Below are 24,264 nucleotides of genomic sequence, written 5' to 3'. Positions count from 1 at the left end.
ATGCGTTGTTATCTCTGCTCACGGTGTTCTTGCATGCTTCAAAGGCCTCTCAAAAGGAAACATCATCCTCATACAAGTCTTTCAAATAATCAAAGCCCAAAATTTGTACATGGCACTCCTACATGATCAAACTCCCGATGCTCAAAGCATCGATTACCTTGTTTTCTTTCCCACTCACATGTTTGAAAACAAAAGGTGAAACTTTGTAGGAATTCTACCTACTTGGCATGCTTATCATTGAAATTGTGCTGCTATATTATATAATATAATGAATAATTGTTAGAGAACAAAAATTCCTTGGGAATCAAATAATGTCTCCCATGCTTGAACCATTGCATATAATTCCTTGTCATAAGAAGAGTATTTCTGTTTTTGAATCATTCAACTTCTCACTGAAATATGCAACATGTTTACCTTCTTGATTCAGTACTTCTCCAATGGTTGTTCCACTAGCATCACATCTGACTTGGAAAAACTAATTGAAGTATGGTAGCTTCAACATCGGTTTCTTAGTAATCATCATCTTCAAGTGCTAGGAAATTTTCTCTGTTGTTGTTCTCCAATAAAATGGTTGTCTATCTTTCTTGATTGTTTCAAGGATGGGTGCACAAATACCACTCAAGTTCTTAATGAAATTTTGATAGAAGCTAGATAAGCCATGAAAGATCCTAACTTCAAAAATGTTCTTAGGTGAAGGGAAACTTACAATCACCTCTATTTTCGTTGTATCCATTTTCAGTCCATCCTTGGAAATGACAAAGCCTAAATATACCAACTAAGACCTCATCACCATAACAAAACACTGTGTTTAGCATCCCGTTTTTCTTCCTTTTTTGCATCTAGAGCCCATTTTTGGTGATATTTGCATCCAATTATCAAATATGGTGCAAAAATTGATGCAAAATTTGCACTGAGTTTTGCACCAAGTCTTACACCAATTTTAGCACCAGGTATTTCAATAAGTTTTGCAACAAGTTTTGCACCAGGTTTTATGCCAATTTTTTCTTCGTCCTTTGGACCAGGTTTTGCATCAAGTTTGGCACCTAATTTTTTTTCACCTACTTTTTCATCCTCTATTGCATCCACTTTTTGCGCATACACTTCCATCAACTTTTATGTCATATTTTGCATCATTTTTAAAATCTTTTCTTGTAACCATTTTTGCATCAATTTTTCCAACCCCTTTGCGCCAAGTTTTGCGTCGAGGTTTGTGTATAGTTTTGCCTCTACTTTTGCATCCAATTTTATTACATTTACTTTTTCATCTTGTTTTGCATCCATATTTATAACCTCTTTTGCATTTATTATTGTGCCCACTATTGCATCCAATTTTGTTGTGCCATAATTTGCACCTAGTTTTGCACCTCCCATTTCACCCACTTTTGCTTCTAATTTTGCATCCACGTTTGAATCCTCATTTACATCTCGGTTTTCCTCGACTTTTACATCTATTTTTGCATCCCTTTTTGTATCCACTTTTGTGTCAATATTTGCATCAGGTTTTGCATCTCGTTTTGCATCTACTTTTGCATCAAATTGTATTGCATCCACTTTTGCATCAAAATTTGCATCCACTTTTGCACCCATGTTTACCTCCACTTTTGCATCCCATGTTGCATTTTCGTTTGCATCAAAGTTTCTTTCTTTCTTTGCATCCTCATTACATCCACTTTTATTGTGCCACAATTTGTGCCATGTTTTTCACTTAATGTTGTATCCACATTAGCTTCCAGTTTTGCATCCATGTTCTCATCCTCTTTTGCATCAAATATTGCAACTCTTTTTGCATCCACTTTTGTGTTAAGTTTATGCATTGGGTTTTGTGTCTCGTTTTGTATCTACTTTTGCATCTACTTCCATTGCATCCAATTTTGTTTTGCTTTTTTTAGCCATGTTTGCATCCACTTCGACATCCCTTTTTGCATCTTATTTTGCATCGAAGTTTTCCTCTTTTTCTGTGTCTGTGGTTACATCCACTTTAAATGTTGCACCACAATTTGTGCCCTATCTTGCGTCTAACTTTGAAATCCAAATTTGCTTCCATTTTCACATCCATATTTGCATCCTCTTTTGTGTCCAAGTTTGCATCGAATATTGTAGTGTATGTTTTTTCATCCTCTATTACATCCACTTTTATGTCAAGTTTTGCATCTACTTTTGCATCCATTTTTGTAGTACGTTGGAACGTGCTAGTATCATAATGGGTTGGATTTTTCATTCATTAATAAGAGGTCCTTTACTTGGTATTTTATGAGAAAATTCACTGGTTCATAAGAGGTATTTATGGCTGGCATATCCTTGTTAGTTCTGTCGGCTATATGCTGGTTATGAGCATGTTTTATGACAATGATGATGTATGGATCTCATCATGTTTTGATTTGTAAATGAATGTATAATGAATATATGACCTAATAGATGATAATGCAGCTAATGTGATAAGGCATAAATGTTTCTTAGCGATTCTCAGATAAGTATGACACCCCTATGCTCAGATTTGTGGTTATGACCTATAGAATGCATATTTGTGACATGTTTGACGAAATACCTGTCATGGCTATGTTGTATTGTGAAACAACCCCCCCATTTATATATAGCAATAGCTAAGATTATACATATAATTGGGGACCCTTTTTAAATTTTTGGTCTTAGAATAATAAAATCTAACTCTAAGGAATTGCCTTTAAAAACCCTTAAAAAAACCCAAAGATAGGATCTCCGTCACAATTGCAAATCGCGTTTTTTCCATGTGATGAACATGAAACACATTTAAAAAATTGTGATGTGCGATCAAACCTCCCACTGCGACATCCTAATCAAACAACTTACGAACTCGCAATCGCATTTCACAGAAATCACAAGAAATTAAGCCTTCCCACTATGAACTTCATTAATGATTTGCAAAATGTGATATTGCGATGATCGCAATCGCATTTCGCCTTATAAGTAGGCAAGACTACATTACATCATTTTAAATATTGTGATGTGCGAATAGAGCAGTAAGCATTCGAAATAATTGCGTTTGAATGTAAAAATGAATGATTTGACATAGTAATAAATGTTTAGCAGCCTGAGGAGAGGTAATGATTTTCCAAGTTATGGGCAGTTAACGCTGGATATCTCATCTAAACCTTTCCCATGATCCAAAGTTATTTCAAAAGAGCTTTCAGCCTTAATTTCCCAATAATGTCTGCGCTGATATATCTCGTCCATTTCAAGCAAGCTACAAAAGACATGTCATTGAGGAAGGTGATGCAGAAACAAAAGAAACAAAGCATTGCAAAGTCCAAGTTTACAGAAATGGTTCCTATATTCTTTGATATGGTTTGCAACGCTGACGAAGGGAGCAACAACTTGGGAGGTCATATACAACAGGCTCGAGGATGAGCGTCCCAAGGTTACTATCACAAAAGCGACAACTAATTCAATAAAACCTTTAGGACTCCAATTCAAGGATGCCGCATGTTCTTTCTTTCATAGGATAGGAGCGAGAGCTAAAATCCTGTCATACGAAGATATGATTAGGTGGGTGGTGGAAAACCTCACAATTGAAGATAGGCAATTTAGGAATTCACGAATGGAACTCATAGGGTCATTCAGAGCAGAGGACCTGAAGAAAATGTACCATATTCCTGACCCTCAGGATACATATGATAAGACATACATGACCAACTTCACAGAGAAGAACCAAGAGCCCCTCAAGGAGATTCAGGGCTGTAGAGTATTGGAGAACAAATTTAAATTCGAGAAATCAAGTATGTATGCCATAGCCTCTTTGTCAAACCCCTACAACTATGTGGCTCTTATGTTATGTAGACTATTAGAGTCAGTCTGGTCATCCCTCCGTCAGAGATCAAAACTCTTTTTGCATTTCATGTTTAGGTGTCCCATCTCTCTCGATCAGTTGCATTTCGTTAGGAACATGCCATAAATCTGACAGAAGGGCTTTTGTAATTCATCCCCCTCATGCTTTGCACTGCTGGCTCAGGTCTGTCCATCAAAATCAAGTCTTAATAGTCATTTGCAGTCCTGTTTCAGTTTCTAGGTCATTACAGTCATTTTAGTCATTAGGTCTAGGGTTAGTCAAGTTGTGCCTTCACAAGGTCTAATAAAGCCAGTAGGCCAGAGGGAGGTTCTTGATAAGTTTTTATTTCAAAATATTTTTATCATCATATGGATGGATTATGACCTTTCTTCAAAACTTTGTTTTGAAGACAAGTCGACATTTTGTTATTTGTAATAATTTAAAAAAAAAATCAGTTCTTGAATTCTTCAGGCGCAACCCTGGTCTCCTTTGCCAAATCCCATGTCAGCTATCCCTACAAAAAATTGCCAGGAAATTCATCATTTCAACCAAAAAATCAAGGAGGAAACAAAAATTCAGAGTTCTATTAATTGTGAAAAAGTGTCAATTGTAAAAAATTACAAAAATGGGTTTTGGAGAACCAAAAATCAAATTGATGTCTTTATAAAGGTTTTTCCATGAAGATGAATGTCATTCTGCATGCCAAGGTCGAGGAAAAGCATTTCAAAGCGAATTGAGTGAGCAAGTGTGTGTTTTGGGGCGAAAGAGCTTGCAGCTAACCAGCGCGGTGCACATAACAGGTGGCGCGGCACACTGGGAGTTTTCGCCTAGTGTTATTTTGAACGGGCGCGGCGCACAGAGAGCGTGTGGCGCACTGGGCTCTTGGCGCGACGCATATAGTCCAAAGCCCGATATTGCATGAAACTTCACCAAATTGCTCATTCCTTGCGTGAATTTGTCAGGTAGGGTTGCTATTTTGACATTGCTTCAAATTTTCTGATAAGTGTTGGTGGTTTATGGGTGGTAGCGGTCGAAACAAAAATCCAAACCCTCCCTCTAAAGTGCCTTCAAAGGAAGTTTGCTGTAGGTTCTTTAATCTTTGATTTGTCACCAAGGATTCTCCTTTTTCCCATTTCTCCCTTGTTTCCTCATTTCCTACCCCCCCCCCCCACTAAGCTGATCAATCCTACATTACATTCTAATCCCAAAACCCTAGCCCTTATAAAAATCTCCTCAACCCTATACAACTAATCCCAAACCCTAAACCTTATTCCCATACATAAAATCCCCCTCCTCTCCCTAATTAAATTTATTTCAATATTCCCTAATCCCCTACTATTTTCCCCTTCCTAACATTCCCTGGTTGCATTTGTTTTTTCCCCTTGGTGGCAGAATCACAACACAACAGTTTTTTACATCATTAAAGGCCAGTTCAAGCACAGTTCATATACAGCAGCATCTTGTCTTCAAGGTATTTTGTACAACAGTCATGGCATCTGAGCATTCATCGGACTATGAGGTAGAAACCCAAAGTGACTCTCCCTTGGAAGAACAGGCACCCTGGAGGCCTCATAAAAGTGGTAGACATGTTAGGGAAGAACCGACCACCCTTACAAAATTGCAAGCCTGCCCTCTTGCTATGCAGTGTTTTCAGCATCAATCATGCTATGAGTTTTGTCAAAAGGTGGCTAGTGTCCAATTTCATCATGAGTTGGCTCGTCTTTTTGTGCTGCACTTGCATGGAGATCAAGCTATCTTGGCTAGTGTCACCTTCACACTTACACCAGAATCTGTCTCATTAGCAACTGGTATATTGAACATTGGTGAACCATGGCACAAGAAGCAAAAGATTGACCAGCAGCATTATGAGCCATACATCAATACCAGTTTCTTGAGGCATCTCAAGAGAGTGTTCCCATTCCGGTATCTGAAAGATGAATATGCTCCTTGATCATGAAATATTTCAGCTGTGAGGGACGTTTTTCTCGTCTTTATGCTTATCACATAAGGTTGCTCATGCATTTGACCAGGGTACGGATGATGAACATTCCGTATTTCATTTGCCGGAACATAGAGAGGATGACCACCTTTATACAACATAAAACCCCTCAGTAGCAACTTAACAGTGTATATCATTTTGCTCTTATTAAGATTTTGGTGGTTCATTAGCTTGGATTGCAGGGCAGAACTTGGGATGATTTCATCTCTCGTGACTTCTTTAGAGCTTCACGGGGAGTATCAGAGGTTAAGCATGAAGGTGAACCTTCTCATCAGTATGAGCGCCATGAGACCGCTAGTGTGCCGGTTTTCATCACATATTAGAGAGGCACCAGACGTTTGTTTGCAGCAGCAAAGCGAGTGTTATCTCCACCCGGGGTGGAAGAGGCCAATGCAGGATGAGGGGACTTCAGGTGAGCCATCAGGTGAACGAGAGACAGACTTCATTCTCCTTCATGATGATGATACAGATACGGGTCCACAAAGCGCCAAACTTAGAGAGCTCATCCAGGAGTAGCAATCAGAGATCGAAGCCTTATCCCTTGACTTGGAGAGGGCTAAGTGGACCATGAAATACTTGGAGCAGAGGAACAAATAGCTTGAGGATCAGCAAGCGATCATGGAGCTACAAAACATTTGTGAGCATCGCCAAGCTGCACAAAGGAGAAGAGTTGAGCTCACGTCATTGGAGCAAGAGATTAATGAGGATCGGGAGGCCAATCTCGAGAGAGTTAACATGCACCTAGAGAGGTTGTTGGACAAGGCCGACAAAGACCATGCACTACTGAGACACATGGCTTTCCACTACATGGCATGAAACAAGGTGTACAAGGCCCGAATCAAGAATTTGAAGGTGAAATTGAGGAAGGCCATAAGGAAGAAAAAGAGGCAAAGGGAGCTCGATTGTCTTTAGATATTGGCCGAAGCCTCTTTAGCCCAGCATAACACTTGATAAGGAAGCTCCAGCCCAAATTTCAAGAAATTTGGGGCATTTTTGGTATTTTTGGAAATTTTTGTACAAAAAACAGGGTTTTTCTCCCTGTGCGCCGCACCACATGGTGTGCGCTTACGATAGGAGGCTCCAAATGCAAAAAAGTTTATAGTTTTGGATTTTTCATGAAAAATCATGACTGTTGGTGCATGGCCAAGAAGTTTGGGCAAGTTTTGAGTCCTCAGGAGGTCAAAAACACCCTAAAAATGACCTCTCTGCCCCTAATTTCACACACAGGAAGCAGTCTTGGGAGATTGAGGTTTTTGAGGGGAAAATGGGCACCAAATTCAGAATTTCCACTTGGGTTGGAAAGTAGATAGTCAGGTTTTTCCAACAAGCACACTTGGGCTCAATTTGGACTTCAGCAAGTGCCTCAAAATCAACATCAAAGTGGTGAAACGCATACAGAAATTGGCGCGACGCACAAAGGTTTTTTGACCAATTTTTCACCTTCCAGCTCAGAAATTCGGCCAGTTTGACTAGTTTTGCTTTGTGATGTTATTTTTGACCTATCTTGATGTAATTGAATGAACATGATGTAATTTTGACACTTAGTTACTTTTTCTAGAGGATTCATTCACCAAAAAGTGAAAATTTAATGAATGAATCAGTTTCCTACCTTATAGAGGCAAGTTGTTTTGATTGCTTAGATTTTAGTGCTTTGTTTAGAATTGGTTGAAACAGCTCCTAGAATGATGAGCTCGACCCCTAGAGGCAAGGGAATGGATTGGGCTAGTCTATATCATGTATTTTCTAAGTCATTGTCAGGGTTGGAATCTTGGGAAAAGTTTGGCACTCTATTGTACATTCACTTTTGCATTTTTGGCTAAGGAAAGACCAGGGTTTTGCAGCACTGTTTGGGATCCATGTGGCTTTTTGTTTTGATGGTGTGCTTCTCTGAGTAATTGTACATTTATCTAGTGTTCTGTGTATCATTTTCAAGCTTCTTCTTCTGAATTTGAACAAATGAGTGATTAAGGTAGAATCCATAACTGTTATGCTTTTCCTTTGAATTTGTTTAAATTTTCATGTTTTCATCTGTTTAAGGGGAATTCTTGAGACTCTCTTGCTCTCCTTAGCTTCTCACTAGTTTGATCTATCCATCTCACTCACTTTAAAGCATCAAAACGATTGCCTTCCTTGCCCTAATTGGAATTCTATAGAAACTGTGCCTCATCCCTGAGCCCAAATTTTCCTTTCCCATTTTTTCAACAAAACCCTTAAAAAACCAAATCAAATCCCTGCACTTAATACCTAGCCTAAGATCAGTTGCAAACTTAGTCATCTCGAGCCTCATTGATTACCTTTTGCCGAGATTGACCCGGAGGGAGCCCTCTCCTGTTCTCGTAGGGCTAACTACGAGGCTGAGTATGGTTTGATGTGGACCTAGAACCTTGTCTTTTCAGCCTGAGGCAAATCTAGGCTCTAACATAGACTATATGGGTTACCCAATAATGCTAAGTTTTCCATAGAATGGATTCCTCTGATTGATTCCTGTGTTAATTCCCACATTATGAATTGGGCCACCATCCTATCTGATAACCTAGCCACCATCATCACTGAATATTGGTAGAAGAGATCCTCCTCTCTAGAGAACCTTCCTCCATTCTATTTCAGTGCCTACATTATGGACGCCATCTACTTTTGCACTAAATTTCCAATCATAAGTTGGAAATGGACCTTACAAGAACCCTACCCTATCCAACTCAATCATAAGAAAATGTGGGAATCCCATTATATACCCCATTTCTATAAAATATGTCATGTTGTTATTTTGTCGTTGCATCAATTAATTTTCATTAGGAAAGCCCCCAGGTTTTCCCAAGAAGTCGCTACAGAACTTTTAGTTGTTGAAAAATATTTTGTTGAAAAATGGTTCACCTATATTAAGGTTTTTGGTGGCACAATAGACCCACATGTCCTTCCCTTGTATATTTCTGATAAATTGTTGGTAAGGGAAATTGCCCACCAGACCGTGGGAAAAGGCCTGACCAAAGTTATCATAGAAAGCAAGAAGTTATTATGGCTATCTTTTCCTATTAAGTGCGGTTCTTTTTCTTTGGCAAATTTTAATCATGCAATAAAGGAATCAGTAAGAATGGAGGGCCTCAGGCTTCATACTTTTCCGAAAAGGCAATTTGATCTAGACAAGATAGCATATAACATCACTACTGCGCTAAAGATCAAGCCATATAACCATGAGGCTAATGATTTTGAAGACCTGTTACAGTCGGTTAAATCCTTCGAATGGGAAAGGGAAAATTTGAGTCCTAAAGAATTTGAAAACATTCAGCAGTTAAGACACAAAATGTTTGAAATAATCCTAATGCACTTGTTGAAAATCGAGGACAATCCTACACCCAATGGGACTGTCAATAGCGAAGGACCTATTTATCGCATAGAATCTCAGGTGAATACTGAGAAAACACTGGATATAGGGAAGGCCTAGAAGACACCGATAACACAGTAGAATCTAGTAGGAAGTCAGCCGAGAAACAGGTTATGAGCACCCCACCTAAAGAGATCAGTTCATAGGTCAAAAGCAATAGTTTGGAATAGGTGTGGGATCAGTTTAATAAGAAACTGCAAGACACTCCCAACACGACAAATACTAAGGAAACAAAGGACGAGCAAGCCAATGGGTGAGCAAGCGACAATGTCTCAATAGACTGAGATTATCCCTACTTTGCCCACATCAGAGATTGTCTTGAAAGTGACTGAAATCCATCCTCTAGATGTGTTCTACAGCCTGTTGCATAAAGGTATAGTAAGAAGACAAAGGAAAAGGAGAAGGGTAGAAACACTCGAGCTCCCAACTGGAAATGAGCCAATGGACATAGTTTGGAGGGACATTCCTTCCAATCCAGCTGAGAACTTGACTAGATTTTCACAATTTACGAGATCATACGCAATGACCACCATGGGCAAAGCCACCAAAGTCTCTATTTTGTTGAGAGAAAACGAGGAGAAGATTGTACAGCTCAAGCAACATCTTGAAATAAAGAGGGCAAGTTTGAACAGGCAAGCTGCTGACCAGCTCGCCCAATTGCAAGAGAGCATGGAAGTCCTTAAGATAAGCCACAAAGCTAATATATCGACCAAAAATATGAACTCCAATAATTGCAGCAAGCCATGGAAAGATATAAGGATACTCCTACTGTCGAGGAGTTCATTAAAGAGGTGTTGGAACTGAATTCCCTCCTGATGAAACAAAAAGAACAATTCTGTCGAAAGATGTCACACATCACTCCTTATTTGATCACTAGTGATCAACTAACAGATAAGGCGATTGACTGGAGAACTGAGTTTATTGATCTAAACACCAGAATCTTAGAGTTCATCGAATGGAAAGAAATAAAAGATGGGAGGAAAGCCAATCTGCCTGAGATTGAGGAGACACACAAGGACATTATTTTCATGGATTGGGACGCAAGGATAAAACAAGCTGGGTTAGTATTGGCAAGAGAAGTTGAGGTAGTGAAGAACATAATCAGAGCGGTAAACCACACTCTGTTTTTCACCAACCTGGTGAGAGAAGGCAATCCAAAAGAAATGCTCGATTAGGTGATTTGCATAAAAGTTGGCAGGAAAAAATAGAAAATCAAAGGGAAGAAATTGCAAAATTGGAAAAGACTGATTGGGATTCATATTGGCAATACCTCGTCAAGCCGCATAGTCAAATCATGGCCCTTAACTGCTCACTTCATTCAAATCAATGGACGCTGCCACCTCTCACTGATGCGATTTTCACAGGACATGTCAGGACATATTTTGGGGCACCTCCTCAAGTCAAACCGATGGCTGATATATGTGATTTGGAGGACAAGATGGCAAACAACAAATCATCTTCATAGCCTCTTCTCATCACGCCACTGTTTATTTTTAGATTTAGTTAACTAGTTAGGAGGAAGGTTGTTTGAAACCTCCTCAAATTTTTGTATAATCTATTTTTGCACATTAGTTAGAATAGTATTTATACCCTTCCCATGCATTTAGAGAAGGGTCCAAAATTTTATCAAAAACATCTGCAAAGAATGCACTATTGTAAGTTTGTGAATGCTTTGGTGAAATTATGGAACATGATCATTTCTTTTAAATATCAAACTACTTTCCTTTGTTGATGCACTATTGTATACTTGGGAGATAATTTGATCTAAAGAAAAGAGTTGATCCATGTCATTAGTCAGATGAGAAGAACTTTGTACATATGGTACTTTTATCTTGTATGTTTGATTCTGTTTCTGTTTAATTAGTGACAACACTTTATTTTCATGAATTGTGTATGGGATATATTCTTTCTATTAAGCGTTAATTGCACTATTATATGATGCCTAGCTGAAATTGTCTACTTTCCTATATAAATCATCATATATGTGATATAGTTTATACAATTTCTTTGACTAACTATTTAGTCAAATAAATTATATTTATACGTTATCATCTCTGATCAATGCATGATTGATCTTTATTATCACATGTCAAGAAGATATCTTTGTAGATTGCATATCACACAGAAATACTCGGGTTTATATTAGAATAACTTAGTTAGAGATTTCATAATAGAATAGGTCATTTAGATTACCATTATTCTATTGCAATCACTCGTGAATCACCCACTCTCATATTAAAACCCACACTGGGAAACTGGTCCCTTTATCCCCAATCAGAGCCACCACTTTAAACGAAAAAGGAGTTGTCTTAAGGTTCGGATGGGGTGTTTATCCCCCATGTTGGGGAAACAGAAATATGAGGCCGCAAAATTTTGGCACTAGAAGGAGGGCTATCCGACTATGAATGGTATATAAACCTAAAGATCAATCGAAAAACATTCATAAGAGTTAAAACCCCTCCACAACTTCTACACCTTCTAGATCTCGTTCAAAATCACTTGATCAGAAATATGAAGTTGTAGAAACACCTCCCTCATCTCCTGAAGTAGTAAGATGACCGCCTTCTCTAGATTACACTCTCGAGTCTCCCAAAGTCCATTCTTTCATACAGAAATTCAAATGGATGTCCATTTCTGCCGAGAAACTAGAGAGGCCCGAAGTTTACGAAGAAAGTGTTACTTCCTTATTACAAAAAACTAGTGTATTAACTAGATTGCAAAGTGAAAGGCTTGGAGTAACCCCTTTTGAGTTCCCCATCCCTCCACGATGTAGGAAAGTTACCTCACCAGGATCTGATTCGGATACCAGCGAGATCACATCACCTTTTCAAATATTCACTTCTCCATTCACTTCTACTTAATTCACAACTTCTCAACTATCCACTTCTCCAATTAGTACTGCTACTAGTAGTACTAACCCAATAGTTAGTTCTTTTCCATTTATACCTACTTTTAGATCGACCTTCCCATCTTCTCAGTCTCCAACTCAAGTTATGGCCAATCAACCTGCTTAACCTTATAAAAATCCTGGTGTTGTTTTGGTTGCAAATCCAAATGCGCTCTAAGAAAACTCGGAAAAATGGCAACCTATGTACAATCCCGACAATGGTCTTCTCGCTGAAGAACATCTAAACAACTTTATGTTAGCCATGAATCTTAATGGATTTGCACATGAAGATGTTGTAATTAGACTGTTCCCATATACCTTCCAAGGATATGCTGGATCTTGGTATTTTTCCCTTCCAGCAGGTTCAATAAGAGACTGGGATACCTTTCAAGAAAGGATCAAAGACTTCAACTCCATATTTAATAAGTTGCTAAAAAAAATTCCAGCTGCATCAAAACCTACAGGTAGATGTACAAATATAATGGTACATATCGTCCCTTCCTTCTAATATTGCATTTTTTGTAGATAGAGCCAATAAGGTGACCCTTGTAGAAAACATGAAAGAAGCCCTGTCTGTAGAAAGAAGGATTATATCTTTAGAAAATAGATCACAAACAGACAAGAGGAAGTCAAAGAAAGTAACATTTAAGGATGATTCAAAAAAGAAAGCTTCAAAGGACCCTTTCAATCTTGAAGGCCTTCAAAAAGTGTTAAAAACCATGTCTAATGAAATGGTTGAAATCAAGAAACATGTCACAAAATCCTCTGCCCCCAAGAAAACTTTTCTCTCGTTTAAAATAAATCCTTCTTCTGCATTGCAACTGCCAAATACTATTTCAAATGCCAAATCTGATCAAGAAGCAGAAGAAGACTCACTAGCCGAAGAGGAATTCAAAATATAAGAAGAAGTTGAGTTAAACGTAATGTGGGATTTCTTCCTCCCAACTAAAGAAGAAGCACAAGCTATGCCAGTAACCACAAGGAGTAAAAACTCTCTTGATATGTCTATAACAAATCAGAAACAAAAGACTGCTACCCCTGTAAAGGAGAAAACACTAAGCAAGAAGTCTAAAACTATCCAAACTGACCCTATTCCACTAGATCCTCCAAATGCTTCCAAAACCTTGGTGATCTCAGATACAGTGGAATATAACATAGTGGAAGATATGAAAAATACTAGAGAAAACATTTCATTACATGAACTCACTAAACTCAAACAACAACAGAAAATTCTATTAAGAGAGTTAAAAGCAGTTCCTGTATCTCCTTTACCATCTACTGTAGTTACTCGAGTTGTCCACAATATGGGAAAACCTCCCTCATCTTCAAACAAAGTAGATCCTTCAGATTTAGTCCTAAGCGGTGATAGATATATTTCTCATATTCCTTCATCTCTTCTTACTTATGAAATTTCAACAAAAATGTTCATAATTTCCTTTTTTATTTAGGAGCCTCCTCAAATATTATGCCAAGAGATGTGTGCGCCAAATTGAATATTACATCTCGAAAATCTGCAATACACATAGTTCAATTAGACAGGACAAAAGTAGAGGTACTTGGAGAAATAACACCAGTTTCAATTAGGCTTTCCTATAATCTAAAAGTTTCACAAATAATTGATATTCTAATGGTTGATATCCAAAAATTCTATGGTTTGATTCTAAGTAGGGATTGCTCTAAAAAGTTGCATGGTTACTTTGCAACTGATTGATCTGACATGTGGTTGCCACATAATGGTAAACCAAATCAAATTAGAGTAGACTGAGAAAAGTTCATGAAATACATAGTCACTGACCTTGAGGGAAGCAATGAACTTGTTGCCTTCATCAATAACATCATTGGAAATTATTCAGACGAGTCACTTTTGGGATCCTTTAATGCTCAGAGGTCTCCCTTCCCAGATAATACCGTAGTGTCTCAAATAGATTTTTTTTTACAAACAGATGCTTCCAAGTGTGTAAATGTAGTAGATAAAATTTCAAATAATTCTTTGTTTTGGACTTCTATTTTGATGGTTCCAAATATGAAGACGGCACAGGATGCATTTTGATCAACTCGTAAGAAGAGAAAACCATGTTAGCCTGCAGACTTGAATTTCAGTGCACTAATAATATCGTTGAATATGAAGCATTGATCCAAGGACTGTCTAAGGCCATTGGTCTCAATGTCAAATATTTGCAAGTCTATGGAGATTCTGAAATAATCATTAAGTAGGTAAGAAATACAATTCATTGTGTCTCTGGGCACCTTAAACATTATCAATCGTTATCCCATAAACTTACATCTCATTTTCACTTCTTTTAACATTTCTTTAGTTCTCAAGTTGCAAAATGCAAGTGCTGACTTAATGTGGCATCCAAGCTTATGCTCTCAGAATATCTCAGTCCAGATAGATTTTCAATAGAGTTAATATTTAGGCTGTCTATTCCCGATAATGTAACAAATTGGAGAGTATTCAATAACGATGTGGATATAGTTAATTTCCTTACATTAGAAGGGTCATATGAGAAATAGATCATAGATGAACATGAGCATGATCTGAAAATTAAACACAATCAAGACCAAAACCCAATCCCAAAGTCTGTAGTTAAGATGGAAGATCTCTATGATCTAAAGGATAGGTTCAAGAAAGTTACCAACTCCAAAACTCAAAGTTCTACTTTGAGATTTGAAGTAGTAAACCTAGGGTAAACCAAAAAACCTCAAAATGTCAACCTAGGTCTTGACCTATCATCTGAAGAAAGAATATCATTCATTAGGTTGTTGAAAACATACAATGGTGTCTTTTCCTGGGATTACGTAGATCTCAAAACCTATGATACCTCTGTGATTCAACATACAATACCTATGACTTCGAATGAAAAACCAGTTCAACAGAAGCTTCGGAAAATTCACCCAAACCTTGAGAGTCAAATCAAATACGAATTGAACAAGATTCTGAAAGCCTAAATAATCTTCCCTATTAGACACTCAAAGTGGGTATCAAGTATGGTGCCTGTAAGGAAAAAGAACGGTGATATTAGGATTTGTATTGATTTTAGAAACCTGAATAAAGCTTGTCAAAAAGATAACTTTCCTTTGCCTACCATGGAGTAGATATTGCAATCAGTTGCAGGTTACGAATTAATGTCTTTTCTAGATGGGTTTTCAGGATATAATCAAATTCTTGTGCATCCAGATGACAGATTAAAGACAACATTCAGGACCAAGTGGGGAACATATGCCTATCAGAAGATGCCTTTCAGACTCATTAATGCAGGTGCTACATTTCAACGTGCTATGGATATTGCTTTTAAAGGTCTGATTAATAGATCAATTGTTATTTACTTAGGTGAAATCACAGCCTTTTCTAAGGATAGGAACAATCATTTAAGTGACCTCAAGCACATTTTTGAAAAATGCAAGAGATATGGCATTTCCTTAAATCCTAAAAAATATTATTTTGCTTTACCAGAAGGCAAACTTCTTGGGTTTATAGTGTCCAAGAAAGGGATTTACATTGATCCTGATAGAGTCCAAGAGATCGAAAAGATTCCTCTCCCACACAACAAAAAGACCATGCAATCATTCCTAGGCCAAATTAATTTTTTAAAAAGATATGTTCCAGATTTTTCACAGATTGTTCTACCCCTTCAAGCAATGATAAGAAAAAATTCAGTTTTCAAATGGGGAAAGATGAAAGAGAGTCATTTGAGTTAATTAAAAAATCCATTATTAATGCTCCTTCTTTGACAACTCCTGACTTTCTCAAACCATTTGTATTATATACTTTTTCATCTGATACATCATATGCAATAGTTTTAACATAGCTGAACGATAAAAATATCGAGGCACCCATCTCTTTTTTCAGTTCCAATTTGCAAGGTGCCGAGTTAAATTATTCAGCTGTTGAGAAACAAGCATTTGCTGTTTTTAAGACCTTGAAATATTTAAGACCTTTTCTTCTCAAAACTCATACAAAGATAGTAGTACCCTACTCCGCAGTAAGACAATTATTGATCCAAAGAGAAGTAAGGGAGAAAAGAGTCAATTGGGTTACCGCGCTTCAAGAATATGATGTAGAAATATGACCAGCTAAAATTGTTAGGGGCCAAGGTTTTTGCAAGATGTTAACTGGAGCTTCCCACTTATCAATAGAAGAAGATCAAGGTAATCAAGTACAAATATCAGAGGTAATCCTCAATGATGTACAATCACAATATGCTGATTTGAAATTTTATTTGAAGAACGAGTATGCTCCTATGCATCTTAATTATAAAACAAAGCGTGCTTTAAGGTTGAAATCAAATCAGTATGAATTAGTCAATGATGTATTGTTTAGAAAAAATTATGATTCAGTATTGTTAAGATGCCTGGAAAAACCTGAAGTTGAGAAGGTCATGCAGGAATTACATGATGGACTAGCAAGAGGACATTTCAGAGGAAATACCACAGCTCACAAAATCCTGCATGCAGGATATTATTGGCCAACAATATTTAAGGATGCACATGAATATGCAAGAAAGTGTAAAACTTGTCAAACTACAACTAGAAGAGAAAGGAAGCCAACATTCCCTTTGCAACCAGTAAACATCCAACAACCATTCGAACAATGGGGATTAGACATAATTGGTGAGATTGTTCCTAACTCTTCCAAACAACATAGATACATCCTTACAGCTACTGATTATTTCACAAAATGGGTAGAAGATATCCCACTAAAGATAGCTAATACAGAAAGCATTACGAAATTCATTGATCAGTACATAATTACCAGGTTTGGCCTACCCTCAGCTTTAATGTTTGAAAATGCATATTATTTTTCTGGAAATACAATGGTATAATTTTCTCTAAAGCGAGGTTTTAAGTTAAAATATTCAGCCAACTATTATCCACAAGTTAATGGATTAGAAAAATCAACAAACGAAAGCCTCATCAGAATTATCAAAGGGACTATCGACCAAAATCATAGGAATTGGCACAAAGCATTGACATTTTCTCTTTGGGTAGACAGAATTACACAGAAGGCCTCCATTGGTTCTTCTCCTTTTGCTTTAGTTTATGGAAAAGAAGTTGTTCTTCCCACAAACATAACAATCCCATCTCTTGCCCTAGTGCAATTCATCGATGAAAACCCTTCCTCTTCTCTTAGGCAAGACAGTTTCAAATTCTTAAGCTTGAAGAAGAACGAGAAAAGGCTAAAGCAACCCACTTCCATCATCAACAATTAGTCAAAGCCTCTTTTGATACAAGCTTTGCCAGTCAAATTTTTTTTAAAGTAGGTGATTTGGTTTTGAAATGGGAGAAATCACATGAGGAAAAAGGTAAACATACCAAATTGCAAAGACTATGGCTTGGCCCTTTTCAAATCATTGATAAAATTGGTCAATCAACATTTCTATTACAAGACTTGTCACGTAAGATAGATTCCTTGCCCATTAATGAGAGAACCTTAAAAAAATAATTTTCTTAAAAGATAGCCTCTTCCAATTTTGTATCATATCACCTTGAAGATTCTTAGGAAAATAAAGGTTAAGTAGTATTTACTTTTGGCTTTTCAAAATAAAATCTTTGACAATATTTCTGAGTTTTTGCTTATATAAGTAAGTAAAAGTTAAAAGAAATAATTAGGACATTTGAGTACCAAAGTAAACCTGATTTCTTTGGAAAAACTTGATCTTGCTAAAAACATTTATTCTATGAACAAACCCGTATATTTATAGAGTATGAATGTTTTGTTATCAGTGAATAAAAGAATCTTTAACCTAGTAAGGACTTTCTGTAGATCAGTATCTTAAAACTTTATCATTATCATCCAAAACTCTCAAAAGAGCCAATGATTCACCCCATATGATAAAATTTTCCTTTTTCAGAGTATAATTCTAAAATATGCGAAACTTAGAAGATAACAGGTCTCATTACGAGCTTGTTTACCATGATCATAGGGAAATAATTAAAAGGATATTACCAAAATTGCATATCAAAACAGGGTAATAGCCAATGATCTCATTGATCAGAGGATGAGGGGTCTCATCAAGAGCTAACTTGTTCAGTTTAGTTACAACCAGTGAATGGCATTGTCATTATTAGGTCACCAAGCCTAGACAATGTCTTTTAAGAAACCTAAAAGAAAATATTATATTAAAAAGTAAAAAAGGACAAGATCCAAGTGAGATTCAAAGCAAGTGAATATCATTTTGAATTTCGAAAATTGCTTCAGATGGGACAATGAATCATTGTTGGTTAAAAGATAACCCTGTCGAAGCTATAAACGCCTGCTGGTAGCAGAGGCTCTATCTGTGATAAATGAGTAAACACCAAAAAAATAATATGTAGAAGACACCTGCTATATCAGTTTAAATCTTATTATTGATTGATACAAACATTTATATTTTTATCACTACAAGAGTAAAGTAGTTGAATAAATAGATTGAGTAAGTGATTATGATTCTAGAGAAATGTTATTTACTTTATAACTCATGTAATTCTTATTCCTATAACTCTAATTACTTTGAAAGTTTTAGGAATTCTTGAAAACTACTCAGACATAATTAGTACTCCCAAGTGAATCGCCAATTGTTGTACTGTGAAACAACCCCCCCAATTTATATAGTAACAGCTAAGGTTAGACATAATAATAAAACCTAACTCTAAGGAATTGCCTTAAAAAACTCTTAAAATAACGCAAAGATAGGATCCCCATAGCAAATCGCAAATCACATTTTTTTCCATGTGATGAACATGAAACACCTTTAGAAAATTGTGATGTGCGATCAAACCTCTCGTTGCGATATCCCGATCAAACAACTTATGAACTCACAATCGCATTTCACATAAATCGCAAGTAATTAAGCCTTGCCACTATGAACTTCATTAATGATTTGAAAAATGCGATATTGCGATGATCGCAATTGTATTTCACCTTATAAGCAGACAACACTACATTACATCATTCTAAAGATTGTGATGTGCGAATAGAGTAGTAAACATGTGAAATAATTGCGTTTGAATGTAATAATGAACGGTTTGACAGGGTAATAAATGTTTAGCGGCCTGAGGAGAGGTAATGATTTTCCAAGTTATGGGCAGTTAATGTTGGATATCTCATCTAAACCTTTCCCATGATCCAAAGTCATTTCAGAAGAGATTTCAATCTTAATTGCCCGATACCGTCTGCAGTGATATATCTCGTCGATTTCAGGCAAGCTACAAAAGGCATGTCATTGAGGAAGGTGATGCAGAAAGAGAAGAAACAGAGCATTGCAGAGTCCAAGTTTACAGAAATGGCTCCTCTATTCTCTGATACGTTTTGCAGTGCTAACGGAGCAACAACAGCTTGGGAGGTCATATACAACAAGCTCGAGGATGAGCGCCCCAAGGTTACTGTCACAAAAGTGACCACTGATTCAATAAAACCTTTAGGACTCCAATTCAAGGATGTCGCCTATTATTTCCTTCATAGGATAGGAGTGAGAGCTAAAATCTTTCCATACACGGATATGATCAAGTGGGTGGTGGAAAACTTCACAATTAAAGATAGGCAATTCAGGAATTCGCGAATAGAACTCATGGGGTCATTCAAAGTAGAGGACCTGAACTAAATGTGCCATATACCTGACCCTCAGGATATATATGATAAGACATATGTGGCCAACTTCGACAAGAAGAACCAAGAGCCCCTCAAGGTGTTTCAGGGTTGGAGAGTATTAGAGAACAAATTCAAATTCGAGAATTGGGTATGTATGCTATAACCTCTTTGGAAAATCCTTACAACTATGGATCTGCTATGTTATGTAGACTATATGGGTTACCTAATAATGCTAAGTTTTCCATAGAATGGATTCCTCTGATTGATGCCTGTGTTAATTCCCACATTGTGAATTGGGCCACCATCCTATCTGATAACCTAGCCACTATCATCACCAAATATCGACAGAAGAGATTCTCCTATCCAGAGAACCTTCCTCCATTTTATTTCAGTGCCTACATTATGGACGCCATCTGTTTTTGCACTAATTTTACAATCATGGGTTGGAAATGGACCTTACAAGACCCCTACCCTATCCAACTCAGTCATAAGCAAATGTGGGAATCCCATTATATATCCGATTTCTATAAAATATGTCATGCTATTATTTTGTCATTGCATCAATTAATTTTCAATGGGAAAGCCCCCAGGTTTTCCTAAGAAGCCGCTATAGACCTTCTGGCTGTCGAAAAATATTTTGTTGAAGAATGGTTCACCTATACTAGGGTTTTGGTAGAACAACAGACCCACATGTCCTTCCCTTGTATATTTCTGATAAATTGTTGGCAAGGGAAATCACCCACCAGACCGTGGGAAAAGGCCTAACCAAAGTTCTCAAAGAAAGCAAGAAGTTATTATGGCCAACTTTTCCTATTAAGTGAGATTCTTTTTCTTTGGAAATTGTTTTTCATGCAATAAAGGAATCAGTAAGCATGGAAGGCCTCAGGCTTCGTACTTTTTCAAAAAGGCAATTTGATCCAGACAAGATAGCATATAACATCACTACTGCGCTAAAGATCAAGCCATATAACCATAAGGCTAACGATTTTAAAGACCTGGTACAATTGGTTGAATCCTTTGAATGGTCATTTGAATGGGCAAGGGAAAATCTGGGTCCTGAAGATTTTGAAAACTTTCAGCAGTTCAGACACAAAAGGCTCGAAATAATATCGTTGCACTTGTTGAAAATCAAGGACAAGCCTACACCCTGTGTGACTGCCAATAGCGAAGGACCTAGTTATCATATAGAATCTCAGGTTAATACTGAGAAAACACCGGATACAGGGAAGGCCCAAGACACCGATAACACAGTAGAATCCAGTAGGAACTAAGCCAAGAAACAGGTTATGGGCACCCCACCTAAAGAGATTAGTTCAGAGGTCAAAAGCGATAGCTTGGAAGAGGAGTGGGATCAATTTAATAAGAAATTGCAAGACACTCCCAACACGACAGATACCCAGGAAACAACAGAGTGTCAAACTCCTCTACATAATCAGGAAAATACAGAGTCCAAGCCAATGGATGAGCAAGCGACAACGTCTCAACAGACTGAGATTATCCTTGCTCTACCCACATCAGAGATTGCTTGAAAGTGACTGAAATCCCTCCTCTAGATGTGTTCTACAGCCCACTTCACAAGGCTATAGTAAGAAGACAAAGGAAAAGGAGAAGGGTGGACACACTCGAGCTCTCACCTGGAAACGAGCTAATGGACATAGTTTGGAGGGACATTCCTTCCAACCCAGCTGAGAACTTGACTAGATTGTGATAGTTTACAGGAGCATATGCAACAACCACCATGGAAAAAGCCACCGAAGTCTCTATTTTGTTGAGAGAAAAGGAGGAGAATATTACACAACACGAGCAACAGCTCGAAACAGAGAGGGTAAGTGTGAACAGGCAAGCTGTTGACGAGCTCTCCCAATTGTAAGAGAGTATGGAAGTCCTGAAGATAAGCCATGAAGCCTATATATCGGCAAATCAGCAAGCCATGGAAAGATATAAGGATACTCCTATTTTCCAGGAGTTCATTAAAGAGGTGCTGGAACTGAATTCCCTCTTGATGAAACAACTAGAACAATTCTGCCAAAAGATGTCACACATCACTCCTTATCTGATCACTAGCGATCAGCTAATAGATAAAGCGATTGACCAGAGAACTGAGTTTACTGATCTAAACACCAGAATCTCAGAGTTCATCGAATGGCAAGAAATAGAAGATAGGAGGAAAGCTAATCTACCTGAGATTGAGGAGACACACAAGGGAATTCTTTTCACGGATTGAGATGCAAGGATCAAACAAGCTGAGCTAGCAGTGACAAGAGCATCCGGGGTAGCGAAGAACATAATCAAGGTAGTAAACCACACTCTGTTTGCCACCAACCTAGTAAGAGAAGACAATCCAAAAGAAATGCTCGATTTAGGTGATTTTCATAAAAGTTGGTAGGAAAAAGCAGAAACCCAAAGGGAAGCAATCCCAAAATTGGCAAAGACTGACTGGGATTCATATTGCAATACCTCATCAAGCCACACATTCAAATCATGACTGTTAACTGCTCACTTCATTCAACTCAACAGATGCTGCCACCTCTCACCGATGCGATTTTTGCAAGATAGGTCAGAACATATTTTAGGACACCTCCTCAAGTCAAACTGATGGTCGATATATGCGATTTAAAGGACAAAATGGAAGACAAAAAATCATCATCATAGCCTTTGCTCATCAAACCACTGTTTATTTTTAGAGTTAGTTAACGAGTTAGGAGGAAGGTTGTTTGAAACCTCCTCAAATTTTTGTATAATCTATTTTTGCACATTAGTTAGAATAGTATTTATACCCTTCCCATGCATTTAGAGAAGGGTCCAAAATTTTATCAAAAACATTTGAAAAGAATGCACTATTGTAAGTTTGTGAATGCTTTGGTGAAATTATGGAACATGATCATTTCTTTTAAATATCAGACTACTTTCCTTTGTTGATGCACTATTGTATACTTGGGAGATAATTTGATCTAAAGAAAAGAGTTGATCCATGTCATTAGTCAGATGAGAAGAACTTTGTACATATGGTACTTTTATCTTGTATGTTTGATTCTGTTTCTGTTTAATTAGTGACAACACTTTATTTTCATGAATTGTGTATGGGATATATTCTTTCTATTAAGCGTTAATTGCACTATTATATGATGCCTAGCTGAAATTGTCTACTTTCCTATATAAATCATCATATATGTGATATAGTTTATACAATTTCTTTGACTAACTATTTAGTCAAATAAATTATATTTATACGTTATCATCTCTAATCAATGCATGATTGATCTTTATTATCACATGTCAAGAAGATATCTTTGTAGATTGCATATCACACAGAAATACTCGGGTTTATATTAGAATAACTTAGTTAGAGATTTCATAATAGAATAGGTCATTTAGATTACCATTATTCTATTGCAATCACTTGTGAACCACCCACTCTCATCTTAAAAGGGAAACTGGTCCCATTATCCCTAGTCGGAGCCACCACTTTAAACGGAAAAGGAGTTATTTTAAGGTCCGGACTGGGTGGTTATCCCCCATGTTGTGGCAATAGAAATATGAGTCCGCAACAGGTTAGTAGCGGTCCAACCAAGTCATTGTTCAATTATTTTCATTTCTATCATTTTTTTGATGTTACTTTTCATTCCTAGAAGTTTCATGAAGTTTTGGGAAGTGGCCTGAGTCATGGCCTTGAAAAAGTGGCACAAAAGCTAGGGTCACAGGCTTATAAATCACTGAAAAAGACCCCAGTTTCTTGCATGCCCATGATGTGAGAGAGACTGGAGGGACCTAGACGCATGCATGCCCATGTCAAGGGAACGAATGAGGCTTTAATGCAACAAAATGTCAGTTTGTGTCAAGGGCATAATGAAAAAATATGGTCTATAGTTTCAGAGTTGTTCTTGCATAAACAACATTGATAGTGGCCCTCAAAAGATCACCTCTGTAAATTTTCCTCGGTTGATATCTTGTTGTTTAAGAGACACCACATAAATAATTCTACTTTTGCAGGGACTTTGAGTTTCCAGATTAAATTCCACCACCAATATTTGTTCTTTGGCTCATGATCCGAGTAGATGAATAGGTAACCTTCCTTGGGGGTGTATCTCCCATGTGTGGATATAGCCCAAATCATCTCATCCTCTTGATCAGTGATCCTAACATGTGTCTTTGTGAGTGCATTGATGAATCTAGTCCAGTCTTGTCCCCACTGATTCAACATCATCAATTTGTGTGTCGATTTCTAGGATAGATTGAAAACTAATGAATTGTCCGAGTCTGCAAATTGTGATAGGTATCTGATGCTAGTAGAGTCCAGGAAATGTGTAAGACCTTAGGGGAGTATGTGGGCATTCCCACAACTAGACCATGCATCCCTGCCAATTCAGACACTCTCACCCGACCCTATACGCCAAGCCAGTCCATGTTTAATGACAGAAATGGAGTGTATAACAACCCTCCAAATGGTAGAGATGTCCGACCTGCTTCTTATAGGGCTACAGATCCATTCCAGAATCGAGAGGGGGTATATATATTTATAGTACACAACATCCTTCCATAAGCTGGTGGTAGTGAGTAATTTCCATCCCATTTTGGCTGCGAGTGCTTTAGAAAAGCAACCAAGATCTTTCATCCCCCATCCACCCCACTT

Source organism: Pinus tabuliformis, chromosome 2_2, assembly GCF_031772625.1.
Source record: "Pinus tabuliformis cultivar Carrire ecotype Pingquan chromosome 2_2, CPIR1, whole genome shotgun sequence".
Classification (NCBI taxonomy): domain Eukaryota; kingdom Viridiplantae; phylum Streptophyta; class Pinopsida; order Pinales; family Pinaceae; genus Pinus; species Pinus tabuliformis.
This window is presented reverse-complemented; position numbering follows the sequence as displayed.